Consider the following 27,458-nt stretch of genomic DNA (forward strand, 5'->3'; position numbering starts at 1 on the left):
CCCGGCTCCGGACGGGTCGCACAGTTTCTTGATCCATAAAGCGCAGCGCTGGCGCTCTGAAGAGAGAAGAAGGCGGCAGTGATGGGGCGCCAGACTCTGCTGAGGGATTATATGGGGCGTCTGCCCCCTGCAGGAGGTCCTGTAGTACTGGACAGTGAGGAAACAACAGAGGACCTCCATAAAAGGCTGTTTATGAGGCAGGCGGGGGGGCACGGTGAGCTCCCGCAGGCATCGTGAAGCAGGAGCAGGCTGGTAACCATGATAAACAGCGGGTTACTAGGGGCACACGCGCACTTAGTAACCCGCTGTTTATCATGGTTACCACTCTGCTACGGTGAGTGGGAGGTAATTAGAACGCAGGCTTGCACTAATTTACGCGTACCCGTGAGGCTGCTTCCCGAGCTTCTAAGGGGAATTTGCAGACATGATGACTCCGATATGAATTATGAGATATTATGAGTTCCATACGTCCGACAGTAACGGGAGCCATATGTGTAGTGACCAAATCAGCCCAGGAAGGTATAGGTAGTTTTCCAGGGCTGTAACCAAATCCGGGAGCTGCAGCGCAAAAACACCAGAATAGCAGACTGCAGCTATGTGATGTGTGAGATCAAAATAAAGATAAAATCATAAGAGAAAAATGGCGCAGTGTGCGAGCTTCTGCGATCAACGAGCAATGAGTTATTGCAGAAGTCAGCGTTTCTAATAAAAATGTACAGGCTGGAGACTGGCCCACATGATGTCACCACAAGGGGCGTGTGGCCAGATCTCTCCTTAGGTATAAGAGAATCCATGGAGAAGACAGGAGCACTCATTGCCAGGGGGGAATAAGAATTATAAGCAACGGGTCCTGTTCAATAACAGCATATTCCATCAGGGGAGCCCCTCCTCCACCTATATTGAATCATCTCCACGATCGTATAGTGTAAGTTGTCTTCTTTCCTCCTGTTTATTTTTTGTAACTGCTTATGTATTTTAATGTCCCCTTTGTAACATCCTTGTATATATTTTTCCTAAACACTGCCTCCCTTTTGAATTAAATATAAAGTTTAATAGTTCTGTTTCTTTTGTTCTGTAATCGTTCCCTCCCCCGAAGCCATACACGCTACCAAAACGCAGGCGTCCAGCCAGGCCTGTATTATATTTTAAACTCGGCCGGTGGTGGCAGAGAGTATTAATAATTGGGCTATCGTGAAGCTGATAGTGACCGTACGGAGAGCGTTAAACATGGATTCAAGGCTGTGGAACCCAGAGGTGTTGCGCCATACGCTCACTGGTCGCTTACCGATACCTACGTAGAGAGTAGTCGGGATCGCGCGCTCGCAACTCCGGACGAAATACGGACAGTGTGACGGCACGGTGAGATATTGCGTGATCTCCCTGGTGTCGTCCTGACTGTGTGTGGGTGGAATCCCTGACAAATTGGTGGCAGCGGTGGGATATTGTGTGATCCTGCCGATGCCGTTCCTGACAAGGGGGGCACGGTGCGCTCCCGCAGGTATCGGGGTATCTGGGTCACCATCCAGGCCCAGCAGTCATGTGACCTGCACTCGCAGCTCCTTACCGCGTCTCTGCGGAAGCTTCAGGACGTGCGGCTTCATATCCACCAAGTGATGATCAAACTCCGCGTCCAGAGTCTCCCAGACGTCCTGCTGAGCCGCCATCATCCCCTGAAAGTGCAGAGCGTGAGGGGCGCGGAGCACAGCAGAGACCTGCAGGGGGCAGTGCAGAGAGTGAGGGGCGTGGAGAACGGCAGAGACCTGCAGGGGGCAGTGCAGAGCGTGAGGGGCGCGGAGCAAAGCAGAGACCTGCAGGGGGCAGTGCAGAGCGTGAGGGGCGCGCAGCACGGCAGAGACCTGCAGGGGGCAGTGCAGAGAGTGAGGGGCGCGGAGCAAAGCAGAGACCTGCAGGGGGCAGTGCAGAGAGTGAGGGGCGCGCAGCACGGCAGAGACCTGCAGGGGGCAGTGCAGAGCGTGAGGGGCGCGAAGCACAGCAGAGACCTGCAGGGGGCAGTGCAGAGCGTGAGGGGCGCGGAGCACGGCAGAGACCTGCAGGGGGCAGTGCAGAAAGTGAGGGGCGCGCAACACGGCAGAGACCTGCAGGGGGCAGTGCAGAGAGTGAGGGGCGCGGAGAACAGCGGAGACCTGCAGGGGGCAGTGCAGAGAGTGAGGGGCGCGGAGCACGGCAGAGACCTGCAGGGGGCAGTGCAGAGAGTGAGGGGCGCGGAGCACGGCAGAGACCTGCAGGGGGCAGTGCAGAGCGTGAGGGGCGCGGAGAACAGCGGAGACCTGCAGGGGGCAGTGCAGAGAGTGAGGGGCGCGCAGCACGGCAGAGACCTGCAGGGGGCAGTGCAGAGCGTGAGGGGCGCGGAGAACAGCGGAGACCTGCAGGGGGCAGTGCAGAGCGTGAGGGGCGCGGAGCAAAGCAGAGACCTGCAGGGGGCAGTGCAGAGCGTGAGGGGCGCGCAGCACGGCAGAGACCTGCAGGGGGCAGTGCAGAGCGTGAGGAGCGCGGAGAACAGCGGAGACCTGCAGGGGGCAGTGCAGAGAGTGAGGGGCGCGGAGAACGGCAGAGACCTGCAAGGGGCAGTGCAGAGAGTGAGGGGTGTAGAGCAAAGCAGAGACCTGCAGGGGGCAGTGCAGAGCGTGAGAGGCGCGGAGCACAGCAGAGACCTGCAGGGGGCAGTGCAGAGAGTGAGGGGCGCGGAGCAAAGCAAAGACCTGCAGGGGGCAGTGCAGAGAGTGAGGGGCGCGCAACACGGCAGAGACCTGCAGGGGGCAGTGCAGAGCGTGAGGGGCGCGGAGCACAGCAGAGACCTGCAGGGGGCAGTGCAGAGAGTGAGGAGAGCGGAGCACGGCAGAGACCTGCAGGGGGCAGTGCAGAGAGTAAGGGGCGCGGAGCACGGCAGAGACCTGCAGGGGGCAGTGCAGAGAGTAAGGGGCGCGGAGCACGGCAGAGACCTGCAGGGGGCAGTGCAGAGCGTGAGGGGCGCGGAGCACGGCAGAGACCCGCAGGGGGCAGTGCGAAGAGTGAGGGTCGCGGAGCACGGCAGAGACCTGCAGGGGGCAGTGCAGAGAGTGAGGAGAGCGGAGCACGGCAGAGACCTGCAGGGGGCAGTGCAGAGAGTGAGGGGCGCGGAGCACGGCAGAGACCTGCAGGGGGCAGTGCAGAGCGTGAGGGGCGCGCAGCACGGCAGAGACCTGAAGGGGGCAGTGCAGAGAGTCAGGGGCGCGGAGCACGGCAGAGACCTGAAGAGGGCAGTGCAGAGCGTGAGGGGCGCGCAGCACGGCAGAGACCTGCAGGGGGCAGTGCAGAGCGTGAGGGGCGCGGAGCACGGCAGAGACCTGCAGGGGGCAGTGCAGAGCGTGAGGGGCGCGGAGCACGGCAGAGACCTGCAGGGGGCAGTGCAGAGCGTGAGGGGAGCGGAGCACGGCAGAGACCTGCAGGGGGCAGTGCAGAGAGTGAGGGGAGCGGAGCACAGCACAGACCTGCAGGGGGCAGTGCAGAGCGTGAGGGGCGCGGAGCACAGCACAGACCTGCAGGGGGCAGTGCAGAGCGTGAGGGGCGCGGAGCACAGCACAGACCTGCAGGGGGCAGTGCAGAGCGTGAGGGGCGCGGAGCACAGCACAGACCTGCAGGGGGCAGTGCAGAGCGTGAGGGGCACGGAGCACAGCACAGACCTGCAGGGGGCAGTGCAGAGCGTGAGGGGCGCGGAGCACAGCACAGACCTGCAGGGGGCAGTGCAGAGAGTGAGGGACGCGCAGCACGGCAGAGACCTGCAGGGGGCAGTGCAGAGAGTGAGGGACGCGCAGCACAGCAGAGACCTGCAGGGGGCAGTGCAGAGAGTGAGGAGCGCGGAGAACAGCGGAGACCTGCAGGGGGTAGTGCAGAGAATGAGGGGCACGGAGCACAGCAGAGACCTGCAGGGGGCAGTGCAGAGCGTGAGGGGCTCGGAGCACAGCAGAGACCTGCAGGGGGCAGTGCAGAGAGTAAGGGGTGCGGAGCACGGCAGAGACCTGCAGGGGGCAGTTTAGAGAGTGAGGAGCGCGGAGAACAGCGGAGACCTGCAGGGGGCAGCGCAGAGAACAGCAGAGACCTGCAGGGGGCAGTGCATTCAGTGAAGAGAGCGGAGCAAAGCAGAGACCTGCAGGGGGCAGTGCATTCAGTGAGGAGAGCGGAGCACAGCAGAGACCTGCAGGGGGCAGTGCAGAGCGTGAGGGGCGCGGAGCACAGCAGAGACCTGCAGGGGGCAGTGCAGAGAGTGAGGAGAGCGGAGCACGGCAGAGACCTGCAGGGGGCAGTGCAGAGAGTGAGGAGAGCGGAGCACGGCAGAGACCTGCAGGGGGCAGTGGAGAGAGTGAGGGGCGCGGAGCACAGCAGAGACCTGCAGGGGGCAATGCAGAGAGTGAGGGGCGCGGAGCACAGCAGAGACCTGCAGGGGGCAGTGCAGAGAGTGAGGAGCGCGGAGAACAGCGGAGACCTGCAGGGGGTAGTGCAGAGAGTGAGGGGCACGGAGCACAGCAGAGACCTGCAGGGGGCAGTGCAGAGCGTGAGGGGCACGGAGCACAGCAGAGACCTGCAGGGGGCAGTGCAGAGCGTGAGGGGCACGGAGCACAGCAGAGACCTGCAGGGGGCAGTGCAGAGCGTGAGGGGCGCGGAGCACGGCAGAGACCTGCAGGGGGCAGTGCAGAGAGTGAGGAGCGCGGAGAACAGCGGAGACCTGCAGGGGGCAGTGCAGAGCGTGAGGGGCGCAGAGAACAGCAGAGACCTGCAGGGGGCAGTGCAGAGTGTGAGGGGCGCGGAGCAAAGCAGAGACCTGCAGGGGGGCAGTGCATTCAGTGAGGAGAGCGGAGCACAGCAGAGACCTGCAGGGGGCAGTGCAGAGCGTGAGGGGCGCGGAGCAAAGCAGAGACCTGCAGGGGGCAGTGCAGAGCGTGAGGGGCGCGGAGCAAAGCAGAGACCTGCAGGGGGCAGTGCAGAGCGTGAGGGGCGCGGAGCAAAGCAGAGACATGCAGAGGGCAGTGCAGAGCGTGAGGGGCGCGGAGCAAAGCAGAGACCTGCAGGGGGCAGTGCAGAGAGTGAGGGGCGCGGAGCACGGCAGAGACCTGCAGGGGGCAGTGCAAAGAGTGAGGGGCGCGGAGCACAGCAGAGACCTGCAGGGGGCAGTGCAGAGAGTGAGGGGCGCGGAGCACGGCAGAGACATGCAGGGAGCAGTGCAGAGAGTGAGGGGCGCGGAGCACGGCAGAGACATGCAAGGAGCAGTGCAGAGAGTGAGGGGCGTGGAGCACGGCAGAGACCTGCAGGGGGCAGTGCAGAGAGTGAGGGGCACGGAGCACGGCAGAGACCTGCAGGGGGCAGTGCAGAGCGTGAGGGGCACGGAGCACAGCAGAGACCTGCAGGGGGCAGTGCAGAGCGTGAGGGGCACGGAGCACAGCAGAGACCTGCAGGGGGCAGTGCAGAGCGTGAGGGGCACGGAGCACAGCAGAGACCTGCAGGGGGCAGTGCAGAGCGTGAGGGGCGCGGAGCACAGCAGAGATCTGCAGGGAGCAGTGCAGAGCGTGAGGGGCGCGGAGCACAGCAGAGACCTGCAGGGAGCAGTGCAGAGCGTGAGGGGCGCAGAGCACGGCAGAGACCTGCAGGGGGCAGTGCAGAGAGTGAGGGGCGCGCAGCACAGCGGAGACCTGCAGGGGGCAGTGCAGAGAGTGAGGGGCGCGGAGCACGGCAGAGACCTGCAGGGGGCAGTGCAGAGAGTGAGGGGCGCGGAGCACGGCAGAGACCTGCAGGGGGCATTGCAGAGAGTGAGGGGCACGGAGGACGGCAGAGACCTGCAGGGGGCAGTGCAGAGAGTGAGGGGCGCTGAGCACAGCACAGACCTGCAGGGGGCAGTGCAGAGAGTGAGGGGCGCGGAGCACGGCAGAGACCTGCAGGGGGCAGTGCAGAGCGTGAGAGGCGCGGAGCACGGCAGAGACCTGCAGGGGGCAGTGCAGAGCGTGACGGGCGCGGAGCACAGCAGAGACCTGCAGGGGGCAGTGCAGAGAGTGAGGGGCGCGGAGCACGGCAGAGACCTGCAGGGAGCAGTGCAGAGAGTGAGGGGCGCGGAGCACGGCAGAGACCTGCAGGGGGCAGTGCACAGCGTGAGGGGCGCGGAGCACGGCAGAGACCTGCAGGGGGCAGTGCACAGCGTGAGGGGCACGGAGCACAGCAGAGACCTGCAGGGGGCAGTGCAGAGAGTTAGAGTAGCGGAGAACGGCAGAGACCTGCAGGGGGCAGTGCAGAGAGTGAGGGGCACGGAGCACGGCAGAGACCTGCAGGGGGCAGTGCAGAGAGTGAGGGGCACGGAGCACGGCAGAGACCTGCAGGGGGCAGTGCAGAGAGTGAGAGTAGCGGAGCACGGCAGAGACCTGCAGGGGGCAGTGCAGAGAGTGAGGGGCGCGGAGCACGGCAGAGACCTGCAGGGGGCAGTGCAGAGCGTGAGGGGCGCGGAGCACGACAGAGACCTGCAGGGGGCAGTGCAGAGAGTGAAGGGAGCGGAGCACGGCAGAGACCTACAGCTGGCAGTGCAGAGCGTGAGGGGCGCGGAGCACGGCAGAGACCTGCAGGGGGCAGTGCAGAGCGTGAGTGGCACGGACCACAGCAGATACCTGCAGGGGGCAGTGCAGAGCGTGAGGGGCGCGGAGCACGGCAGAGACATGCAGGGGGCAGTGCAGAGAGTGAGGGGCGCGCAGCACGGCAGAGACCTGCAGGGGGCAGTGCAGAGCGTGAGGGGCGCGGAGCACGGCACAGACCTGCAGGGGGCAGTGCAGAGCGTGAGGGGCGCGGAGCACAGCACAGACCTGCAGGGGGCAGTGCAGAGCGTGAGGGGCGCGGAGCACAGCACAGACCTGCAGGGGGCAGTGCAGAGCGTGAGGGGCGCGGAGCACGGCAGAGACCTGCAGGGGGCAGTGCAGAGCGTGAGGGGCGCGGAGCACAGCAGAGACCTGCAGGGGGCAGTGCAGAGAGTGAGGGGAGCGGAGCACGGCAGAGACCTACAGGGGGCAGTGCAGAGAGTGAGGGGCGCGCAGCACGGCAGAGACCTGCAGGGGGCAGTGCAGAGAGTGAGGGGCGCGGAGCACAGCACAGACCTGCAGGGGGCAGTGCAGAGCGTGAGGGGCACGGAGCACAGCACAGACCTGCAGGGGGCAGTGCAGACCGTGAGGGGCGCGGAGCACAGCACAGACCTGCAGGGGGCAGTGCAGAGCGTGAGGGGCGCGGAGCACAGCACAGACCTGCAGGGGGCAGTGCAGAGCGTGAGGGGCGCGGAGCACAGCACAGACCTGCAGGGGGCAGTGCAGAGCGTGAGAGGCGCGGAGCACGGCAGAGACCTGCAGGGGGCAGTGCAGAGCGTGACGGGCGCGGAGCACAGCAGAGACCTGCAGGGGGCAGTGCAGAGAGTGAGGGGCGCGGAGCACGGCAGAGACCTGCAGGGGGCAGTGCAGAGAGTGAGGGGCGCGGAGCACGGCAGAGACCTGCAGGGGGCAGTGCACAGCGTGAGGGGCGCGGAGCACGGCAGAGACCTGCAGGGGGCAGTGCAGAGCGTGAGGGGCACGGAGCACAGCAGAGACCTGCAGGGGGCAGTGCAGAGAGTTAGAGTAGCGGAGCACGGCAGAGACCTGCAGGGGGCAGTGCAGAGAGTGAGGGACGCGCAGCACAGCAGAGACCTGCAGGGGGCAGTGCAGAGAGTGAGGGGCGCGGAGCACGGCAGAGACCTGCAGGTGGCAGTGCAGAGCGTGAGGGGCGCGGAGCACAGCAGAGACCTGCAGGTGGCAGTGCAGAGAGTGAGGGGCGCGGAGCACGGCAGAGACCTGCAGGGGGCAGTGCTGAGAGTGAGGGGCGCGGAGCACGGCAGAGACCTGCAGGGGGCAGTGCAGAGAGTGAGGGGCGCGGAGCACGGCAGAGACCTGCAGGGGGCAGTGCAGAGCGTGAGGGGCGCGGAGCACGGCAGAGACCTGCAGGGGGCAGTGGAGAGAGTGAGGGGCACGGAGCACAGCAGAGACCTGCAGGGGGCAGTGCAGAGAGTGAGGGGCGCGGAGCACAGCAGAGACCTGCAGGGGGCAGTGCAGAGAGTGAGGAGCGCGGAGCACAGCAGAGACCTGCAGGGGGCAGTGCAGAGAGTGAGGGGCACGGAGCACAGCAGAGACCTGCAGGGGGCAGTGCAGAGCGTGAGGGGCACGGAGCACAGCAGAGACCTGCAGGGGGCAGTGCAGAGAGTGAGGGGTGCGGAGCACAGCAGAGACCTGCAGGGGGCAGTGCAGAGAGTGAGGGGTGCGGAGCACAGCAGAGACCTGCAGGGGGCAGTGCAGAGAGTGAGGAGCGCGGAGAACAGCAGAGACCTGCAAGGGGCAGTGCAGAGCGTGAGGGGCGCGGAGCAAAGCAGAGACCTGCAGGGGGCAGTGCATTCAGTGAGGAGAGCGGAGCACAGCACAGACCTGCAGGGGGCAGTGCAGAGTGTGAGGGGTGCGGAGCAAAGCAGAGACCTGCAGGGGGCAGTGCAGAGCGTGAGGGGCGCGGAGCAAAGCAGAGACCTGCAGGGGGCAGTGCAGAGCATGAGGGGCGCGGAGCAAAGCAGAGACCTGCAGGGGGCAGTGCAGAGCGTGAGGGGCGCGGAGCAAAGCAGAGACCTGCAGGGGGCAGTGCAGAGCGTGAGGGGCGCGGAGCACAGCAGAGACCTGCAGGGGGCAGTGCAGAGAGTGAGGGGCGCGGAGCACAGCAGAGACCTGCAGGGGGCAGTGCAGAGAGTGAGGAGAGCGGAGCACAGCAGAGACCTGCAGGGGGCAGTGCAGAGCGTGAGGAGCACGGAGCACAGCAGAGACCTGCAGGGGGCAGTGCAGAGAGTGAGGAGAGCGGAGCACGGCAGAGACCTGCAGGGGGCAGTGGAGAGAGTGAGGGGCGCGGAGCACAGCAGAGACCTGCAGGGGGCAATGCAGAGAGTGAGGGGCGCGGAGCACAGCAGAGACCTGCAGGGGGCAATGCAGAGAGTGAGGAGCGCGGAGAACAGCGGAGACCTGCAGGGGGTAGTGCAGAGAGTGAGGGGCACGGAGCACAGCAGAGACCTGCAGGGGGCAGTGCAGAGCGTGAGGGGCATGGAGCACAGCAGAGACCTGCAGGGGGCAGTGCAGAGCGTGAGGGGCGCGGAGCACGGCAGAGACCTGCAGGGGGCAGTGCAGAGCGTGAGGGGCGCGGAGCACGGCAGAGACCTGCAGGGGGCAGTGCAGAGAGTGAGGAGCGCGGAGAACAGCGGAGACCTGCAGGGGGCAGTGCAGAGCGTGAGGGGCGCAGAGAACAGCAGAGACCTGCAGGGGGCAGTGCAGAGCGTGAGGGGCGCGGAGCAAAGCAGAGACCTGCAGGGGGCAGTGCATTCAGTGAGGAGAGCGGAGCAAAGCAGAGACCTGCAGGGGGCAGTGCAGAGCGTGAGGGGCACGGAGCACAGCAGAGACCTGCAGGGGGCAGTGCAGAGAGTGAGGGGTGCGGAGCACAGCAGAGACCTGCAGGGGGCAGTGCAGAGAGTGAGGAGCGCGGAGAACAGCAGAGACCTGCAAGGGGCAGTGCAGAGCGTGAGGGGCGCGGAGCAAAGCAGAGACCTGCAGGGGGCAGTGCATTCAGTGAGGAGAGCGGAGCACAGCAGAGACCTGCAGGGGGCAGTGCAGAGCGTGAGGGGTGCGGAGCAAAGCAGAGACCTGCAGGGGGCAGTGCAGAGCGTGAGGGGCGCGGAGCAAAGCAGAGACCTGCAGGGGGCAGTGCAGAGCGTGAGGGGCGCGGAGCAAAGCAGAGACCTGCAGGGGGCAGTGCAGAGCGTGAGGGGCGCGGAGCAAAGCAGAGACCTGCAGGGGGCAGTGCAGAGCGTGAGGGGCGCGGAGCACAGCAGAGACCTGCAGGGGGCAGTGCAGAGAGTAAGGGGCGCGGAGCACAGCAGAGACCTGCAGGGGGCAGTGCAGAGAGTGAGGAGAGCGGAGCACAGCAGAGACCTGCAGGGGGCAGTGCAGAGAGTGAGGGGCGCGGAGCACTGCAGAGACCTGCAGGGGGCAGTGGAGAGAGTGAGGGGCGCGGAGCACAGCAGAGACCTGCAGGGGGCAATGCAGAGAGTGAGGGGCGCGGAGCACAGCAGAGACCTGCAGGGGGCAGTGCAGAGAGTGAGGAGCGCGGAGAACAGCGGAGACCTGCAGGGGGCAGTGCAGAGCGTGAGGGGCGCGGAGCACGGCAGAGACCTGCAGGGGGCAGTGCAGAGCGTGAGGGGCGCGGAGCACGGCAGAGACCTGCAGGGGGCAGTGCAGAGCGTGAGGGGCGCGGAGCACGGCAGAGACCTGCAGGGGGCAGTGCAGAGCGTGAGGGGCACGGAGCACAGCAGAGACCTGCAGGGGGCAGTGCAGAGCGTGAGGGGCACGGAGCACAGCAGAGACCTGCAGGGGGCAGTGCAGAGAGTGAGGGGCACGGAGCACAGCAGAGACCTGCAGGGGGCAGTGCAGAGCGTGAGGGGCGCGGAGCACGGCAGAGACCTGCAGGGGGCAGTGCAGAGCGTGAGGGGCACGGAGCACAGCAGAGACCTGCAGGGGGCAGTGCAGAGCGTGAGGGGCGCGGAGCACGGCAGAGACCTGCAGGGGGCAGTGCAGAGAGTGAGGAGCGCGGAGAACAGCGGAGACCTGCAGGGGGCAGTGCAGAGCGTGAGGGGCGCAGAGAACAGCAGAGACCTGCAGGGGGCAGTGCAGAGCGTGAGGGGCGCGGAGCACAGCAGAGACCTGCAGGGGGCAGTGCAGAGCGGCGCACACACAGCCGAGAATCTTTACCAGCACGGATGTTCCCACTCGCAGGTTTTGAAGATCCCACTCTGAGGGCGCAGCGATGACGTACTTCCGGCTAACTGCCGTACCGTCACCATGACGACGGATGATGCGGAGATCGAAGACTTCCTCTTCCACCCTCTGCTGCCCCTAGCGGTCTTCCCACACAGTCCTCCATACAGTATAATGGCCCCACATAGTCCTCCATACAGAATAATGGCCCCATATTGTCCTCCATACAGTATAATGGCCCCACATAGCCCACTATACAGTATAATGGCCCCACATAGTCCTCCATACAGTATAATGGCCCCACATAGTCCTCCATACAGTATAATGAGCCCACATAGTCCTCCATACAGTATAATGGCCCCACATAGTCCTCCATACAGTATAATGGCCCCACATAGTCCTCCATACAGTATAATGACTCCACATAGTCCTCCATACAGTATAATGGCCCCACATAGTCCTCCATACAGTATAATGGCCCCACATAGTCCTCCATACAGTATAATGACTCCACATAGTCCTCCATACAGTATAATGGCCCCACATAGTCCTCCATACAGTATAATGGCCCCACATAGTCCTCCATACAGTATAATCGGCCCCACACAGTCCTCCATACAGTATAATGGCCCCACATAGTCCTCCATACAGAATAATGGCCCCATATAGTCCTCCATACAGTATAATGGCCCCACATAGTCCTCCATACAGTATAATGGGCCCCACATAGTCCTCCATAAAGTATAATGGCCCCACACATTCCTCTATACAGTATAATGGCCCCACATAGTCCTCCATAAAGTATAATGGCCCCACACAGTCCTCCATACAGTATAATGGGCCCACATAGTCCTCCATACAGTATAATGGCCCCACATAGTCCTCCATACAGTATAATGAGCCCCACATAGTCCTCCATACAGTATAATGGGCCCCACATAGTCCTCCATACAGTATAATGGGCCCCACATAGTCCTCCATACAGTATAATGGGCCCCACACAGTCCTCCATACAGTATAATGGCCCCACATAGCCCTCCATACAGTATAATGGCCCCACATAGTCCTCCATACAGTATAATGGGCCCACATAGTCCTCCATACAGTATAATGGCCCCACATAGTCCTCCATACAGTATAATGGCCCCACATAGCCCTCCATACAGTATAATGGCCCCATATTGTCCTCCATACAGTATAATGGCCCCATATTGTCCTCCATACAGTATAATGGCCCCACACAGTCCTCCGTACAGTATAATGGCCCACATAGTCCTCCATACAGTATAATGGCCCCACATAGCCCTCCATACAGTATAATGGGCCCACATAGTCCTCCATACAGTATAATGGACCACATAGTCCTCCGTACAGTATAATGGCCCACATAGTCCTCCGTACAGTATAATGGCCCCACATAGCCCTCCATACAGTATAATGAGCCCACATAGTCCTCCATACAGTATAATGGCCCCACATAGTCCTCCATACAGTATAATGGCCCCACATAGTCCTCCATACAGTATAATGGCCCCACATAGTCCTCCATACAGTATAATGGCCCCACATAGTCCTCCATACAGTATAATGGTACCACATAGTCCTCCATACAGTATAATGGCTCCACATAGCCCTCCATACAGTATAATGGCCCCATATTGTCCTCCATACAGTATAATGGCCCCACATAGTCCTCCATACAGTATACTGGCCCCACATAGTCCTCCATACAGTATAATGGTACCACATAGTCCTCCATACAGTATAATGGCTCCACATAGCCCTCCATACAGTATAATGGCCCCATATTGTCCTCCATACAGTATAATGGCCCCACACAGTCCTCCGTACACTATAATGGCCCACATAGTCCTCCATACAGTATAATGGGCCCACACAGTCCTCCATACAGTATAATGGGCCCCACATAGTCCTCCATACAGTATAATGGGCCCCACATAGTCCTCCATACAGTATAATGGGCCCCACACAGTCCTCCATACAGTATAATGGCCCCACATAGCCCTCCGTACAGTATAATGGCCCCACATAGTCCTCCATACAGTATAATGGCCCCACATAGTCCTCCATACAGTATAATGGGCCCACACAGTCCTCCATACAGTATAATGGGCCCCACATAGTCCTCCATACAGTATAATGGGCCCCACATAGTCCTCCATACAGTATAATGGGCCCCACACAGTCCTCCATACAGTATAATGGGCCCCACACAGTCCTCCATACAGTATAATGGCCCCACATAGCCCTCCGTACAGTATAATGGCCCCACATAGTCCTCCATACAGTATAATGGCCCCACATAGTCCTCCATACAGTATAATGGTACCACATAGTCCTCCATACAGTATAATGGGCCCCACATAGTCCTCCATACAGTATAATGGCCCCACACAGTCCTCCATACAGTATAATGGGCCCCACACAGTCCTCCATAAAGTATAATGGCCCCACATAGTCCTCCATACAGTATAATGGCCCCACATAGCCCTCCATACAGTATAATGGCCCCACATAGCCCTCCATACAGTATAATGGGCCCACATAGTCCTCCATACAGTATAATGGCCCCACATAGTCCTCCATACAGTATAATGGCCCCACATAGTCCTCCATACAGTATAATGGCCCCACATAGTCCTCCATACAGTATAATGGCCCCACATAGTCCTCCATACAGTATAATGGCCCCACATAGTCCTCCATACAGTATAATGGTACCACATAGTCTTCCATACAGTATAATGGCTCCACATAGCCCTCCATACAGTATAATGGCCCCATATTGTCCTCCATACAGTATAATGGCCCCACATAGTCCTCCATACAGTATAATGGCCCCACATAGTCCTCCACACAGTATAATGGTACCACATAGTCCTCCACACAGTATAATGGTACCACATAGTCCTCCATACAGTATAATGGGCCCCACATAGTCCTCCATACAGTATAATGGGCCCCACATAGTCCTCCATACAGTATAATGGCCCCACATAGTCCTCCATACAGTATAATGGCCCCACATAGTCCTCCATACGGTATAATGGGCCCCACATAGTCCTCCTTACGGTATAATGGGCCCCACATAGTCCTCCATACGGTATAATGGCCCCACACAGTCCTCCATACAGTATAATGGCCCCACATAGCCCTCCATACAGTATAATGGCCCCACATAGTCCTCCATACAGTATAATGGCCCCACACAGTCCTCCATACAGTATAATGGCCCCACATAGTCCTCCATACAGTATAATGGCCCCACACAGTCCTCCATACAGTATAATGGCCCCACACAGTCCTCCATACAGTATAATGGTACCACATAGTCCTCCATACAGTATAATGGGCCCCACATAGTCCTCCATACAGTATAATGGCCCCACATAGACCTCCATACAGTATAATGGGCCCCACATAGTCCTCCATAGTGTATAATGGCCCCACACAGTCCTCCATGCAGTATAATGGCCCCACATAGCCCTCCATACAGTATAATGGCCCCACATAGCCCTCCATACAGTATAATGGGCCCACATAGTCCTCCATACAGTATAATGGCCCCACATAGTCCTCCATACAGTATAATGGCCCCACATAGTCCTCCATATAGTATAATGGCCCCACATAGTCCTCCATACAGTATAATGGCCCCACATAGTCCTCCATACAGTATAATGGCCCCACATAGTCCTCCATATAGTATAATGGCCCCACATAGTCCTCCATACAGTATAATGGTACCACGTAGTCCTCCATACAGTATAATGGCTCCACCTAGCCCTCCATACAGTATAATGGCCCCATATTGTCCTCCATACAGTATAATGGCCCCACATAGTCCTCCATACAGTATAATGGCCCCACATAGTCCTCCATACAGTATAATGGTACCACATAGTCCTCCATACAGTATAATGGCTCCACATAGCCCTCCATACAGTATAATGGCCCCATATTGTCCTCCATACAGTATAATGGCCCCACACAGTCCTCCGTACAGTATAATGGCCCACATTGTCCTCCATACAGTATAATGGCCCCACATAGCCCTCCATACAGTATAATGGGCCCACATAGTCCTCCATACAGTATAATGGCCCCACATAGTCCTCCGTACAGTATAATGGCCCACATAGTCCTCCATACAGTATAATGGCCCCACATAGTCCTCCATACAGTATAATGGGCCCACATAGTCCTCCATACAGTATAATGGGCCCCACATAGTCCTCCATACAGTATAATGGCCCCACATAGTCCTCCATACAGTATAATGGCCCCACATAGTCCTCCATACAGTATAATGGCTCCACATAGCCCTCCATACAGTATAATGGCCCCATATTGTCCTCCATACAGTATAATGGCCCCACATAGTCCTTCATACAGTATAATGGCCCCACATAGTCCTCCATACAGTATAATGGTACCACATAGTCCTCCATACAGTATAATGGCTCCACATACCCCTCCATACAGTATAATGGCCCCATATTGTCCTCCATACAGTATAATGGCCCCACACAGTCCTCCGTACAGTATAATGGCCCACATAGTCCTCCGTACAGTATAATGGGCCCACACAGTCCTCCGTACAGTATAATGGGCCCCACATAGTCCTCCGTACAGTATAATGGGCCCCACACAGTCCTCCATACAGTATAATGGGCCCCACACAGTCCTCCATACAGTATAATGGCCCCACATAGTCCTCCATACAGTATAATGGCCCCACATAGTCCTACATACAGTATAATGGCCCCACACAGTCCTCCATACAGTATAATGGTACCACATAGTCCTCCATACAGTATAATGGGCCCCACATAGTCCTCCATACAGGATAATGGCCCCACATAGTCCTCCATACAGGATAATGGCCCCACATAGTCCTCCATACAGTATAATGGGCCCCACACATTCCTCCATAAAGTATAATGGCCCCACACAGTCCTCCATACAGTATAATGGCCCCACATAGCCCTCCATACAGTATAATGGCCCCACATAGCCCTCCATACAGTATAATGGGCCCACATAGTCCTCCATACAGTATAATGGCCCCACATAGTCCTCCATACAGTATAATGGCCCCACATAATCCTCCATACAGTATAATGGCCCCACATAGTGCTCCATACAGTATAATGGGCCCACATAGTCCTACATACAGTATAATGGCCCCACATAGTCCTCCATACAGTATAATGGCCCCACATAGTCCTCCATACAGTATAATGGCCCCACATAGTCCTCCATACAGTATAATGACCCCACATAGTGCTCCATACAGTATAATGGGCCCACATAGTCCTTCATGCAGTATAATGGCCCCACATAGTCCTCCATACAGTATAATGGCCCCACATAGTTCTCCATACAGTATAATGGCCCCACATAATCCTCCATACAGTATAATGGCCCCACATAGTCCTCCATACAGTATAATGGCCCCACATAATCCTCCATACAGTATAATGGCCCCACAAAGCCCTCCATACAGTATAATGGCCCCATATTGTCCTCCATACAGTATAATGACCCCACATAGCCCTCCATACAGTATAATGGGCCCCACATAGTCCTCCATACAGTATAATGGCCCCACATAGTCCTCCATACAGTATAATGGCTCCACATAGCCCTCCATACATTATAATGGCCCCATATTGTCCTCCATACAGTATAATGGCCCCACATAGCCCTCCATGCAGTATAATGGGCCCCACATAGTCCTCCATATAGTATAATGGCCCCACATAGTCCTCCATACAGTATAATGGCCCCACATAGCCCTCCATACAGTATAATGGGCCCACATAGTCCTCCATACAGTATAATGGCCCTACCTAGTCCTCCATACAGTATAATGGGCCCACATAGTCCTCCGTACAGTATAATGGGCCCCACATAGTCCTCCATACAGTATAATGGCCCCACATAGTCCTCCATACAGTATAATGGCCCCACATAGTCCTCCATACAGTGTAATGGCTCCACATAGCCCTCTGTTATGCACACGCCCGGGCTAAGCGGCGTGTGCGTGTGATTGGTAGTGATTCCACTGGACCGTGCCGGAGAGTGAATGCCTGGAGGGGCGTGACTAAGTATTCACCCGATCCGACCAGGGTCGCACGACGGCATACGACGCCAGTGCACCAAGGAGGAACCGAGCAGAGGGACCAGGTGCTACTCCAGGACAGACCCCGGACACGGCTGTTGACCCACACAGGGGAATACAGGAACAGGCTGGTAGGCTGGCACACAGACTGGTGGGTATAGGCAGGCACGACTGGTATGCAGGCAGGCGGGTATGCAGGCAGGGGGGTAAAGGCAAGCACAGCTAGAGTGCAGACAGGGAGGCACTAGCAGGTAGGAACACAGGCGGGATAGGACCCAGTACACACCGGGACTCAGGAACAATACAGGCAGAGGGTTACAGACAAGCACAGCTAGAGTGCAGACAAGGCTGAGCAGGGAGGACAGGGCTCTGTTCACACGGAACAGACAGGAAGGGAAAGACAGAGCCAGATACTCACACAGTACTTGCAGAGACAACAAGCAGGAGTTAGGTACGAGTTCAGACTCTGCAGAAAAAGGAAGGGAACGGACATAGAGGCAAAACAGGTAAAGGACAGGAGAGAGTTCAGACTGGAACTGAGTGTACGGAGGAGACCGACACTGCAGAGGGATACAGGAGCGGGTCTGGGAATACGGCCCCCAGAGAGGCAGAACGAACAGGCAAGGAGCGTGTTCAGACAGGACAGACCAGACACAGGAGCGGGTCTAGGAAATCGGCCACTAGAAGGCGAGAGGAACAGGCTAGGAGCGAGTTCAGACAGGTCAGACAAGATACAGGAACGGGTCTAGGTAATCGGCCCCTAGAAGGCAGGAGGAACAGGCTAGGAGCGTGTTCAGACAGGACAAACAAGAGAACACAGAAAGGACTCAGTTCAGACACGGGAGCTGATACCGCAAAGCAGGAGACATACAGGACTCAGTTCAGACACGGGAACTGATAACGCAAAGCAGGAGACATACAGGACACAGTTCAGACACGGGAGCTGATACCGCAAAGCAGGAGACATACAGGACTCAGTTCAGACACGGGAACTGATACAAAAAGCAGGAGACAAGAGACGGGACCTGGCACCTTCAGAGTGCAAGCACACACTGAAGGAAACACTATGCTCAGGCAGGGATAGAAGGGAGCTGCTGAGCTATATACCAAGTGACAGACAGCAATAGGCTGAGGACGCACAAGGGGTGTGACCCACAGCAGGTACAAAAGGCAGGAAGTGATCGGGCGCCGCCCTTAAGCAGCAGAAACAGACACAAACAGACAGCATGGAGGGAAGCCAGAGAGACATTCTGGACAGGAGATCAAGTGCGCCCTCTTGCACAGTGGGAGATGGACCACCATGCAAGGACGCCGCCAGGTATGTTACACCCTCCATACAGTATAATGGCCCCATATTGTCCTCCATACAGTATAATGGCCCCACATAGTCCTTCATACAGTATAATGGCCCCACATAGTCCTCCATACAGTATAATGGTACCACATAGTCCTCCATACAGTATAATGGCCCCATATTGTCCTCCATACAGTATAATGGCCCCACACAGTCCTCCGTACAGTATAATGGCCCACATAGTCCTCCGTACAGTATAATGGGCCCACACAGTCCTCCGTACAGTATAATGGGCCCCACATAGTCCTCCGTACAGTATAATGGGCCCCACACAGTCCTCCATACAGTATAATGGGCCCCACACAGTCCTCCATACAGTATAATGGCCCCACATAGTCCTCCATACAGTATAATGGCCCCACATAGTCCTACATACAGTATAATGGCCCCACACAGTCCTCCATACAGTATAATGGTACCACATAGTCCTCCATACAGTATAATGGGCCCCACATAGTCCTCCATACAGTATAATGGCCCCACATAGTCCTCCATACAGTATAATGGCCCCACATAGTCCTCCATACAGTATAATGGGCCCCACACATTCCTCCATAAAGTATAATGGCCCCACACAGTCCTCCATACAGTATAATGGCCCCACATAGCCCTCCATACAGTATAATGGCCCCACATAGCCCTCCATACAGTATAATGGGCCCACATAGTCCTCCATACAGTATAATGGCCCCACATAGTCCTCCATACAGTATAATGGCCCCACATAGTCCTCCATATAGTATAATGGCCCAACATAGTCCTCCATACAGTATAATGGCCTCACATAGTCCTCCATACAGTATAATGGCCCCACATAGTCCTCCATATAGTATAATGGCCCCACATAGTCCTCCATACAATATAATGGCCCCACATAGTCCTCCATACAGTATAATGGTACCACATAGTCCTCCATACAGTATAATGGCTCCACATAGCCCTCCATACAGTATAATGGCCCCATATTGTCCTCCATACAGTATAATGGCCCCACATAGTCCTCCATACAGTATAATCGCCCCACATAGTCCTCCATAGAGTATAATGGTACCACATAGTCCTCCATACAGTATAATGGCTCCACATAGCACTCCATACAGTATAATGGCCCCATATTGTCCTCCATACAGTATAATGGCCCCACACAGTCCTCCGTACAGGATAATGGCCCCACATAGTGCACCATACAGTATAATGGCCCACATAGTCCTCCATACAGTATAATGGCCCCACATAGCCCTCCATACAGTATAATGGGCCCACATAGTCCTCCATACAGTATAATGGCCACACATAGTCCTCCGTACAGTATAATGGCCCACATAGTCCTCCATACAGTATAATGGCCCCACATAGCCCTCCACACAGTATAATGGGCCCACATAGTCCTCCATACAGTATAATGGCCCCACATAGTCCTCCATACAGTATAATGGCCCCACATAGTCCTCCATACAGTATAATGGTACCACATAGTCCTCCATACAGTATAATGGCCCCACATAGTTCTCCATACAGTATAATGGCCCCACATAGTCCTCCATACAGTATAATGGTACCACATAGTCCTCCATACAGTATAATGGCTCCACATAGCCCTCAATACAGTATAATGGCCCCATATTGTCCTCCATACAGTATAATGGCCCCACACAGTCCTCCGTACAGTATAATGGCCCACATAGTCCTCCGTACAGTATAATGGCCCCACATAGCCCTCCATACAGTATAATGGGCCCACATAGTCCTCCATACAGTATAATGGCCCCACATAGTCCTCCATACAGTATAATGGCCCCACATAGTCCTCCATACAGTATAATGGTACCACATAGTCCTCCATACAGTATAATGGCCCCACATAGTCCTCCATACAGTATAATGGCCCCACATAGTCCTCCATACAGTATAATGGTACCACATAGTCCTCCATACAGTATAATGGCTCCACATAGCCCTCCATACAGTATAATGGCCCCATATTGTCCTCCATACAGTATAATGGCCCCACATATCCCTCCATACAGTATAATGGGCCCCACATAGTCCTCCATACAGTATAATGGCCCCACATAGTCCTCCATACAGTATAATGGCCCCACATAGCCCTCCATACAGTATAATGGCCCCACATAGTCCTCCATGCAGTATAATGGCCCCACATAGTCCTCCATACAGAATAATGGGCCCACATAGTCCTCCATACAGTATAATGGGCCCCACATAGTCCTCCATACAGTATAATGGCCCCACATAGTCCTCCATACAGTATAATGGCCCCACATAGTCCTCCATACAGTATAATGGGCCCACATAGTCCTCCATACAGTATAATGGGCCCCACATAGTCCTCCATACAGTATAATGGCCCCACCTAGTCCTCCATACAGTATAATATCCCCACATAGTCCTCCATACAGTATAGTGCCCCACATAGTCTTCCATACAGAATAATGGTCCTACATAGTCCTCCATATAGTATAATGACCCCACATAGTGCTCCATACAGTATAATGGACCCACATAGTCCTACATACAGTATAATGGCCCCACATAGTCTTCCATACAGTATAATGGCCCCACATAGTCCTCCATACAGTATAATGGCCCCACATAATCCTCCATACAGTATAATGGCCCCACATAGTCCTCCATACAGTATAATGGCCCCAAATAGTCCTCCATACAGTATAATGGTCCTACATAGTCCTCCTTACAGTATAATGACCCCACATAGTGCTCCATACAGTATAATGACCCCACATAGTGCTCCATACAGTATAATGGGCCCACATAGTCCTACATACAGTATAATGGCCCCACATAGTCCTCCATACAGTATAATGGCCCCACATAGTCCTCCATACAGTATAATGGCCCCACATAATCCTCCATACAGTATAATGGCCCCACATAGTGCTCCATACAGTATAATGGGCCCACATAGTCCTACATATAGTATAATGGCCCCACATAGTCCTCCATACAGTATAATGGCCCCACATAGTCCTCCATACAGTATAATGGCCCCACATAGTCCTCCATACAGTATAATGACCCCACATAGTGCTCCATACAGTATAATGGGCCCACATAGTCCTTCATGCAGTATAATGGCCCCACATAGTCCTCCATACAGTATAATGGCCCCACATAGTTCTCCATACAGTATAATGGCCCCACATAATCCTCCATACAGTATAATGGCCCCACATAGTCCTCCATACAGTATAATGGCCCCACATAATCCTCCATACAGTATAATGGCCCCACAAAGCCCTCCATACAGTATAATGGCCCCATATTGTCCTCCATACAGTATAATGACCCCACATAGCCCTCCATACAGTATAATGGGCCCCACATAGTCCTCCATACAGTATAATGGCCCCACATAGTCCTCCATACAGTATAATGGCTCCACATAGCCCTCCATACATTATAATGGCCCCATATTGTCCTCCATACAGTATAATGGCCCCACATAGCCCTAAATGCAGTATAATGGGCCCCACATAGTCCTCCATATAGTATAATGGCCCCACATAGTCCTCCATACAGTATAATGGCCCCACATAGCCCTCCATACAGTATAATGGTCCCACATAGTCCTCCATACAGTATAATGGTCCACATAGTCCTCCATACAGTATAATGGCCCCACATAGTCCTCCATATAGTATAATGGGCCCCACATAGTCCTCCATACAGTATAATAGCCCCACATAGTCCTCCATACAGTATAATGGCTCCACATAGCCCTCCATACAGTATAATGGCCCCACATAGTCCTCCATACAGTATAATGGCCCCACATAGTCCTCCATACAGTATAATGGACCCCACATAGTCCTCCATACAGTATAATGGCCCCACATAGTCCTCCATACAGTATAATGGCTCCACATAGCCCTCCATACAGTATAATGGCCTCACATAGTCCTCCATACAGTATAATGGCCCCACATAGCCCACCATACATTATAATGGCCCCACATAGCCCTCCATACAGTGTAATGGCCTCACATAGTCCTCCATACAGTATAATGGCCCCACATAGTCCTCCATACAGTATAATGAGCCCCACATAGTCCTCCATACAGTATAATGGCCCCACATAGCCCTCCATACAGTATAATGGGCCCCACATAGTCCTCCATACAGTATAATGGCCCCACATAGTCCTCCATACAGTATAATGGCCTCACATAGTCCTCCATACAGTATAATGGGCCCACATAGCCCTCCATACAGTATAATTGGCCCCACATAGCCCTCCATACAGTATAATGGCCCCACATAGCCCTCCATACAGTATAATGGCCCCACATAGCCCTCCATACAGTGTAATGGGGCCCACATAGTCCTCCATACAGTATAATGGCCCCACATAGTCCTCCATACAGTATAATGAGCCCCACATAGTGCTCCATACAGTATAATGGCCCCACATAGTCCTCCATACAGTATAATGGCCCCACATAGTCCTCCATACAGTATAATGGCCCCACATAGTCCTCCATACAGTATAATGGCCCCACATAGTGCTCCATACAGTATAATGTCCCCACATAACCCTCCATACAGTATAATGGCCCACATAGTCCTCCATACAGTATAATGGGTCCACATAGTCCTCCATACAGTATAATGGGCCCAACATAGTCCTCCATACAGTATAATGGCCCCACATAGTCCTCCATACAGTATAATGGGCCCACATAGTCCTCCATACATTATAATGGCCCCATATAGTCATCCATACAGTATAATTGGCCCCACATAGCCCTCCATACATTATAATGGCCCCACATAGTCATCCATACATTATAATGGCCCCACATAGTCATCCATACAGTATAATTGGCCCCACATAGCCCTCCATACAGTATAATGGGCACCACATAGTCCCCCATACAGTATAATGGCCCCTCATAGTCCTCCATACATTAAAATGGCCCCCACACAGCCCTCCAAACAGTATAATAGCCTCACACAGTCCTCCAAACAGGATAATGGGCCCCACATAGTCCTCCATATAGTATAAAACCCCCACATAGTCCTCCAAACAGGATAATGGGCCCCACATAGTCCTCCATACAGTATAATGGGCCCCACATAGTCCTCCAAACAGGATAATGGGCCCCACATAGCCCTCCACACAGTATAATGGCCCCACATAGCCCTCCATACAGTATAATGGCCCCACATAGCCCTCCATACAGTATAATGGGCCCCACATAGTCCTCCAAACAGGATAATGGCCCCACATAGTCCTCCATACAGTATAATGGCCCCACATAGTCCTCCAAACAGGATAATGGGCCCCACATAGTCCTCCATGCAGGATAATGGCCCCACATAGCCCTCCATGCAGTATAATGGCCCCACATAGCCCTCCATACAGTATAATGGCCCCACATAGCCCTCCATACAGTATTATGGGCCCCACATAGTCCTCCAAACAGGATAATGGCCCCACATAGTCCTCCAAGCAGTATAATGGGCCCCACATAGTCCTCCAAACAGGATAATGGGCCCCACTTAGTCCTCCAAACAGGATAATGGCCCCAGATAGCCCTCCATACAGTATAATGGGCCCACATAGTCTTCCATACAGTATAATGGGCCCACATAGTCTTCCATACAGTATAATGGGCCCCACATAGTCCTCCAAACAGGATAATGGGCCCCACATAGTCCTCCATACAGTATAATGGCCCCACATAGCCCTCCATACAGTATAATGGGCCCAACATAGTCCTCCATACCGTATAATGGCACCACATAGTCCTCCATACAGTATAATGGGCACCACATAGTCCCCCATACAATATAATGGGCCCCACATAGTCCTCAATGCAGTATAATGGCCCCACATAGCCCTCCATACAGTATAATGGACCCCACATAGTGCTCCATACAGTATAATGGACCCCACATAGTGCTCCATACAGTATAATGGCCCCACATAGCCCTCCATACAGTATAATGGGCCCCACATAGTCCTCCATACAGTATAATGGCCCCACATATCCTCCATACAGTATAATGGCCCCACATAGCCCTCCATACACTATAATGGCCCCACATAGTCCTCCATACAGTATAATGGCCCCACATAGTCCTCCATACAGTATAATGGCCCCACACAGTCCTCCATACAGTATAATGGACCCACATAGCCCTCCATACAGTATAATGGCCCCACATAGTCCTCCATACAGTATAATGGGCCCACATAGTCCTTCATACAGTATAATGGCCCCACATAGTCCTCCATACAGTATAATAACCCCACATAGCCCTCCATACAGTATAATGGCCCCATATTGTCCTCCATACAGTATAATGGCCCCATATTGTCCTCCATACAGTATAATGGCACCACACAGTCCTCCGTACAGTATAATGGCCCACATAGTCCTCCATACAGTATAATGGCCCCACATAGCCCTCCATACAGTATAATGGGCCCACATAGTCCTCCATACAGTATAATGGCCCACATAGTCCTCCGTACAGTATAATGGCCCACATAGTCCTCCATACAGTATAATGGTCCCACATAGCCCTCCATACAGTATAATGGGCCCACATAGTCCTCCATACAGTATAATGGCCCCACATAGTCCTCCATACAGTATAATGGCCCCACATAGTCCTCCATACAGTATAATGGCCCCACATAGTCCTCCCTACAGTATAATGGCACCACATAGTCCTCCGTACAGTATAATGGCACCACATAGCCCTCCATACAGTATAATGGCCCCATATTGTCCTCCATACAGTATAATGGCCCCACATAGTCCTCCATACAGTATAATGGCCCCACATAGTCCTCCATACAGTATAATGGCACCACATAGTCCTCCATACAGTATAATGGCTCCACATAGCCCTCCATACAGTATAATGGCCCCATATTGTCCTCCATACAGTATAATGGCCCCACACAGTCCTCCGTACACTATAATGGCCCACATAGTCCTCCATACAGTATAATGGGCCCACACAGTCCTCCATACAGTATAATGGGCCCCACATAGTCCTCCATACAGTAAAATGGGCCCCACACAGTCCTCCATACAGTATAATGGGCCCCACACAGTCCTCCATACAGTATAATGGGCCCCACACAGTCCTACATACAGTATAATGGCCCCACATAGCCCTCCATACAGTATAATGGCCCCACATAGTCCTCCATACAGTATAATGGCCCCACACAGTCCTCCATACAGTATAATGGTACCACACAGTCCTCCATACAGTATAGTGGGCCCCACATAGTCCTCCATACAGTATAATGGCCCCACATAGTCCTCCATACAGTATAATGGGCCCCACACAGTCCTCCATAAAGTATAATGGCCCCACACAGTCCTCCATACAGTATAATGGCCCCACATAGCCCTCCATACAGTATAATGGCCCTACATAGCCCTCCATACAGTATAATGGGCCCACATAGCCCTCCATACAGTATAATGGCCCCACATAGCCCTCCATACAGTATAATGGGCCCACATAGTCCTCCATACAGTATAATGTCCCCACATAGTCCTCCATACGGTATAATGGGCCCCACATAGTCCTCCATACGGTATAATGGGCCCCACATAGTCCTCCATACGTTATAATGGGCCCCACATAGTCCTCCATACGGTATAATGGGCCCCACACAGTCCTCCATACGGTATAATGGCCCCACATAGCCCTCCATACGGTATAATGGCCCCACATAGTCCTCCATACAGTATAATGGCCCCACACAGTCCTCCATACAGTATAATGGTACCACATAGTCCTCCATACAGTATAATGGGCCCCACATAGTCCTCCATACAGTATAATGGCCCCACATAGTCCTCCATACAGTATAATGGGCCCCACACAGTCCTCCATAAAGTATAATGGCCCCACACAGTCCTCCATACAGTATAATGGCCCCACATAGCCCTCCATACAGTATAATGGCCCCACATAGCCCTCCATACAGTATAATGGGCCCACATAGTCCTCAATACAGTATAATGGCCCCACATAGTCCTTCATACAGTATAATGGCCCCACATAGTCCTCCATATAGTATAATGGCCCCACATAGTCCTCCATACAGTATAATGGCCCCACATAGTCCTCCATACAGTATAATGGCCCCACATAGTCCTCCATATAGTATAATGGCCCCACATAGTCCTCCATACAGTATAATGGTACCACATAGTCCTCCATACAGTATAATGGCTCCACATAGCCCTCCATACAGTATAATGGCCCCATATTGTCCTCCATACAGTATAATGGCCCCACATAGTCCTCCATACAGTATAATGGCCCCACATAGTCCTCCATACAGTATAATGGCCCCACATAGTCCTCCATACAGTATAATGGTACCACATAGTCCTCCATACAGTATAATGGCTCCACGTAGCCCTCCATACAGGATAATGGCCCCATATTGTCCTCCATACAGTATAATGGCCCCACACAGTCCTCCGTACAGTATAATGGCCCACATAGTCCTCCATACAGTATAATGGCCCCACATAGCCCTCCATACAGTATAATGGGCCCACATAGTCCTCCATACAGTATAATGGCCCCACATAGTCCTCCGTACAGTATAATGGCCCATATTGTCCTCCATACAGTATAATGGCCCCACATAGCCCTCCATACAGTATAATGGGCCCACATAGTCCTCCATACAGTATAATGGCCTCACATAGTCCTCCATACAGTATAATGGCCCCACATAGTCCTCCATACAGTATAATGGTACCACATAGTCCTCCGTACAGTATAATGGCCCCACATAGTCCTCCATACAGTATAATGGCCCCACATAGTCCTCCATACAGTATAATGGTACCACATAGTCCTCCATACAGTATAATGGCTCCACATAGCCCTCCATACAGTATAATGGCCCCATATTGTCCTCCATACAGTATAATGGCCCCACATAGTCCTCCATACAGTATAATGGCCCCACATAGTCCTCCATACAGTATAATGGTACCACATAGTCCTCCATACAGTATAATGGCTCCACATAGCCCTCCATACAGTATAATGGCCCCATGTTGTCCTCCATACAGTATAATGGCCCCACACAGTC

General features: G+C 54.8%; 1 long non-coding RNA gene across 1 annotated transcript; it reads right to left on the reverse strand.

Moving 5' to 3' along the window:
• On the reverse strand, positions 1-10,909 carry LOC141240622 (uncharacterized). Its single transcript, XR_012305797.1, has 3 exons — positions 10,818-10,909; positions 1,565-1,712; positions 1-56 (listed from the first exon to the last, which is right to left on the reverse strand). It is a non-coding gene; the product is annotated as an uncharacterized lncRNA (long non-coding RNA).
• Positions 10,910-27,458: the final 16,549 nt, after the last annotated feature.

Source organism: Phyllobates terribilis, unplaced genomic scaffold (genome assembly GCF_046119375.1).
Source record: "Phyllobates terribilis strain yellow unplaced genomic scaffold, ASM4611937v1 Scaffold_962__1_contigs__length_509556, whole genome shotgun sequence".
Taxonomy (NCBI): Eukaryota; Metazoa; Chordata; class Amphibia; order Anura; family Dendrobatidae; genus Phyllobates; species Phyllobates terribilis.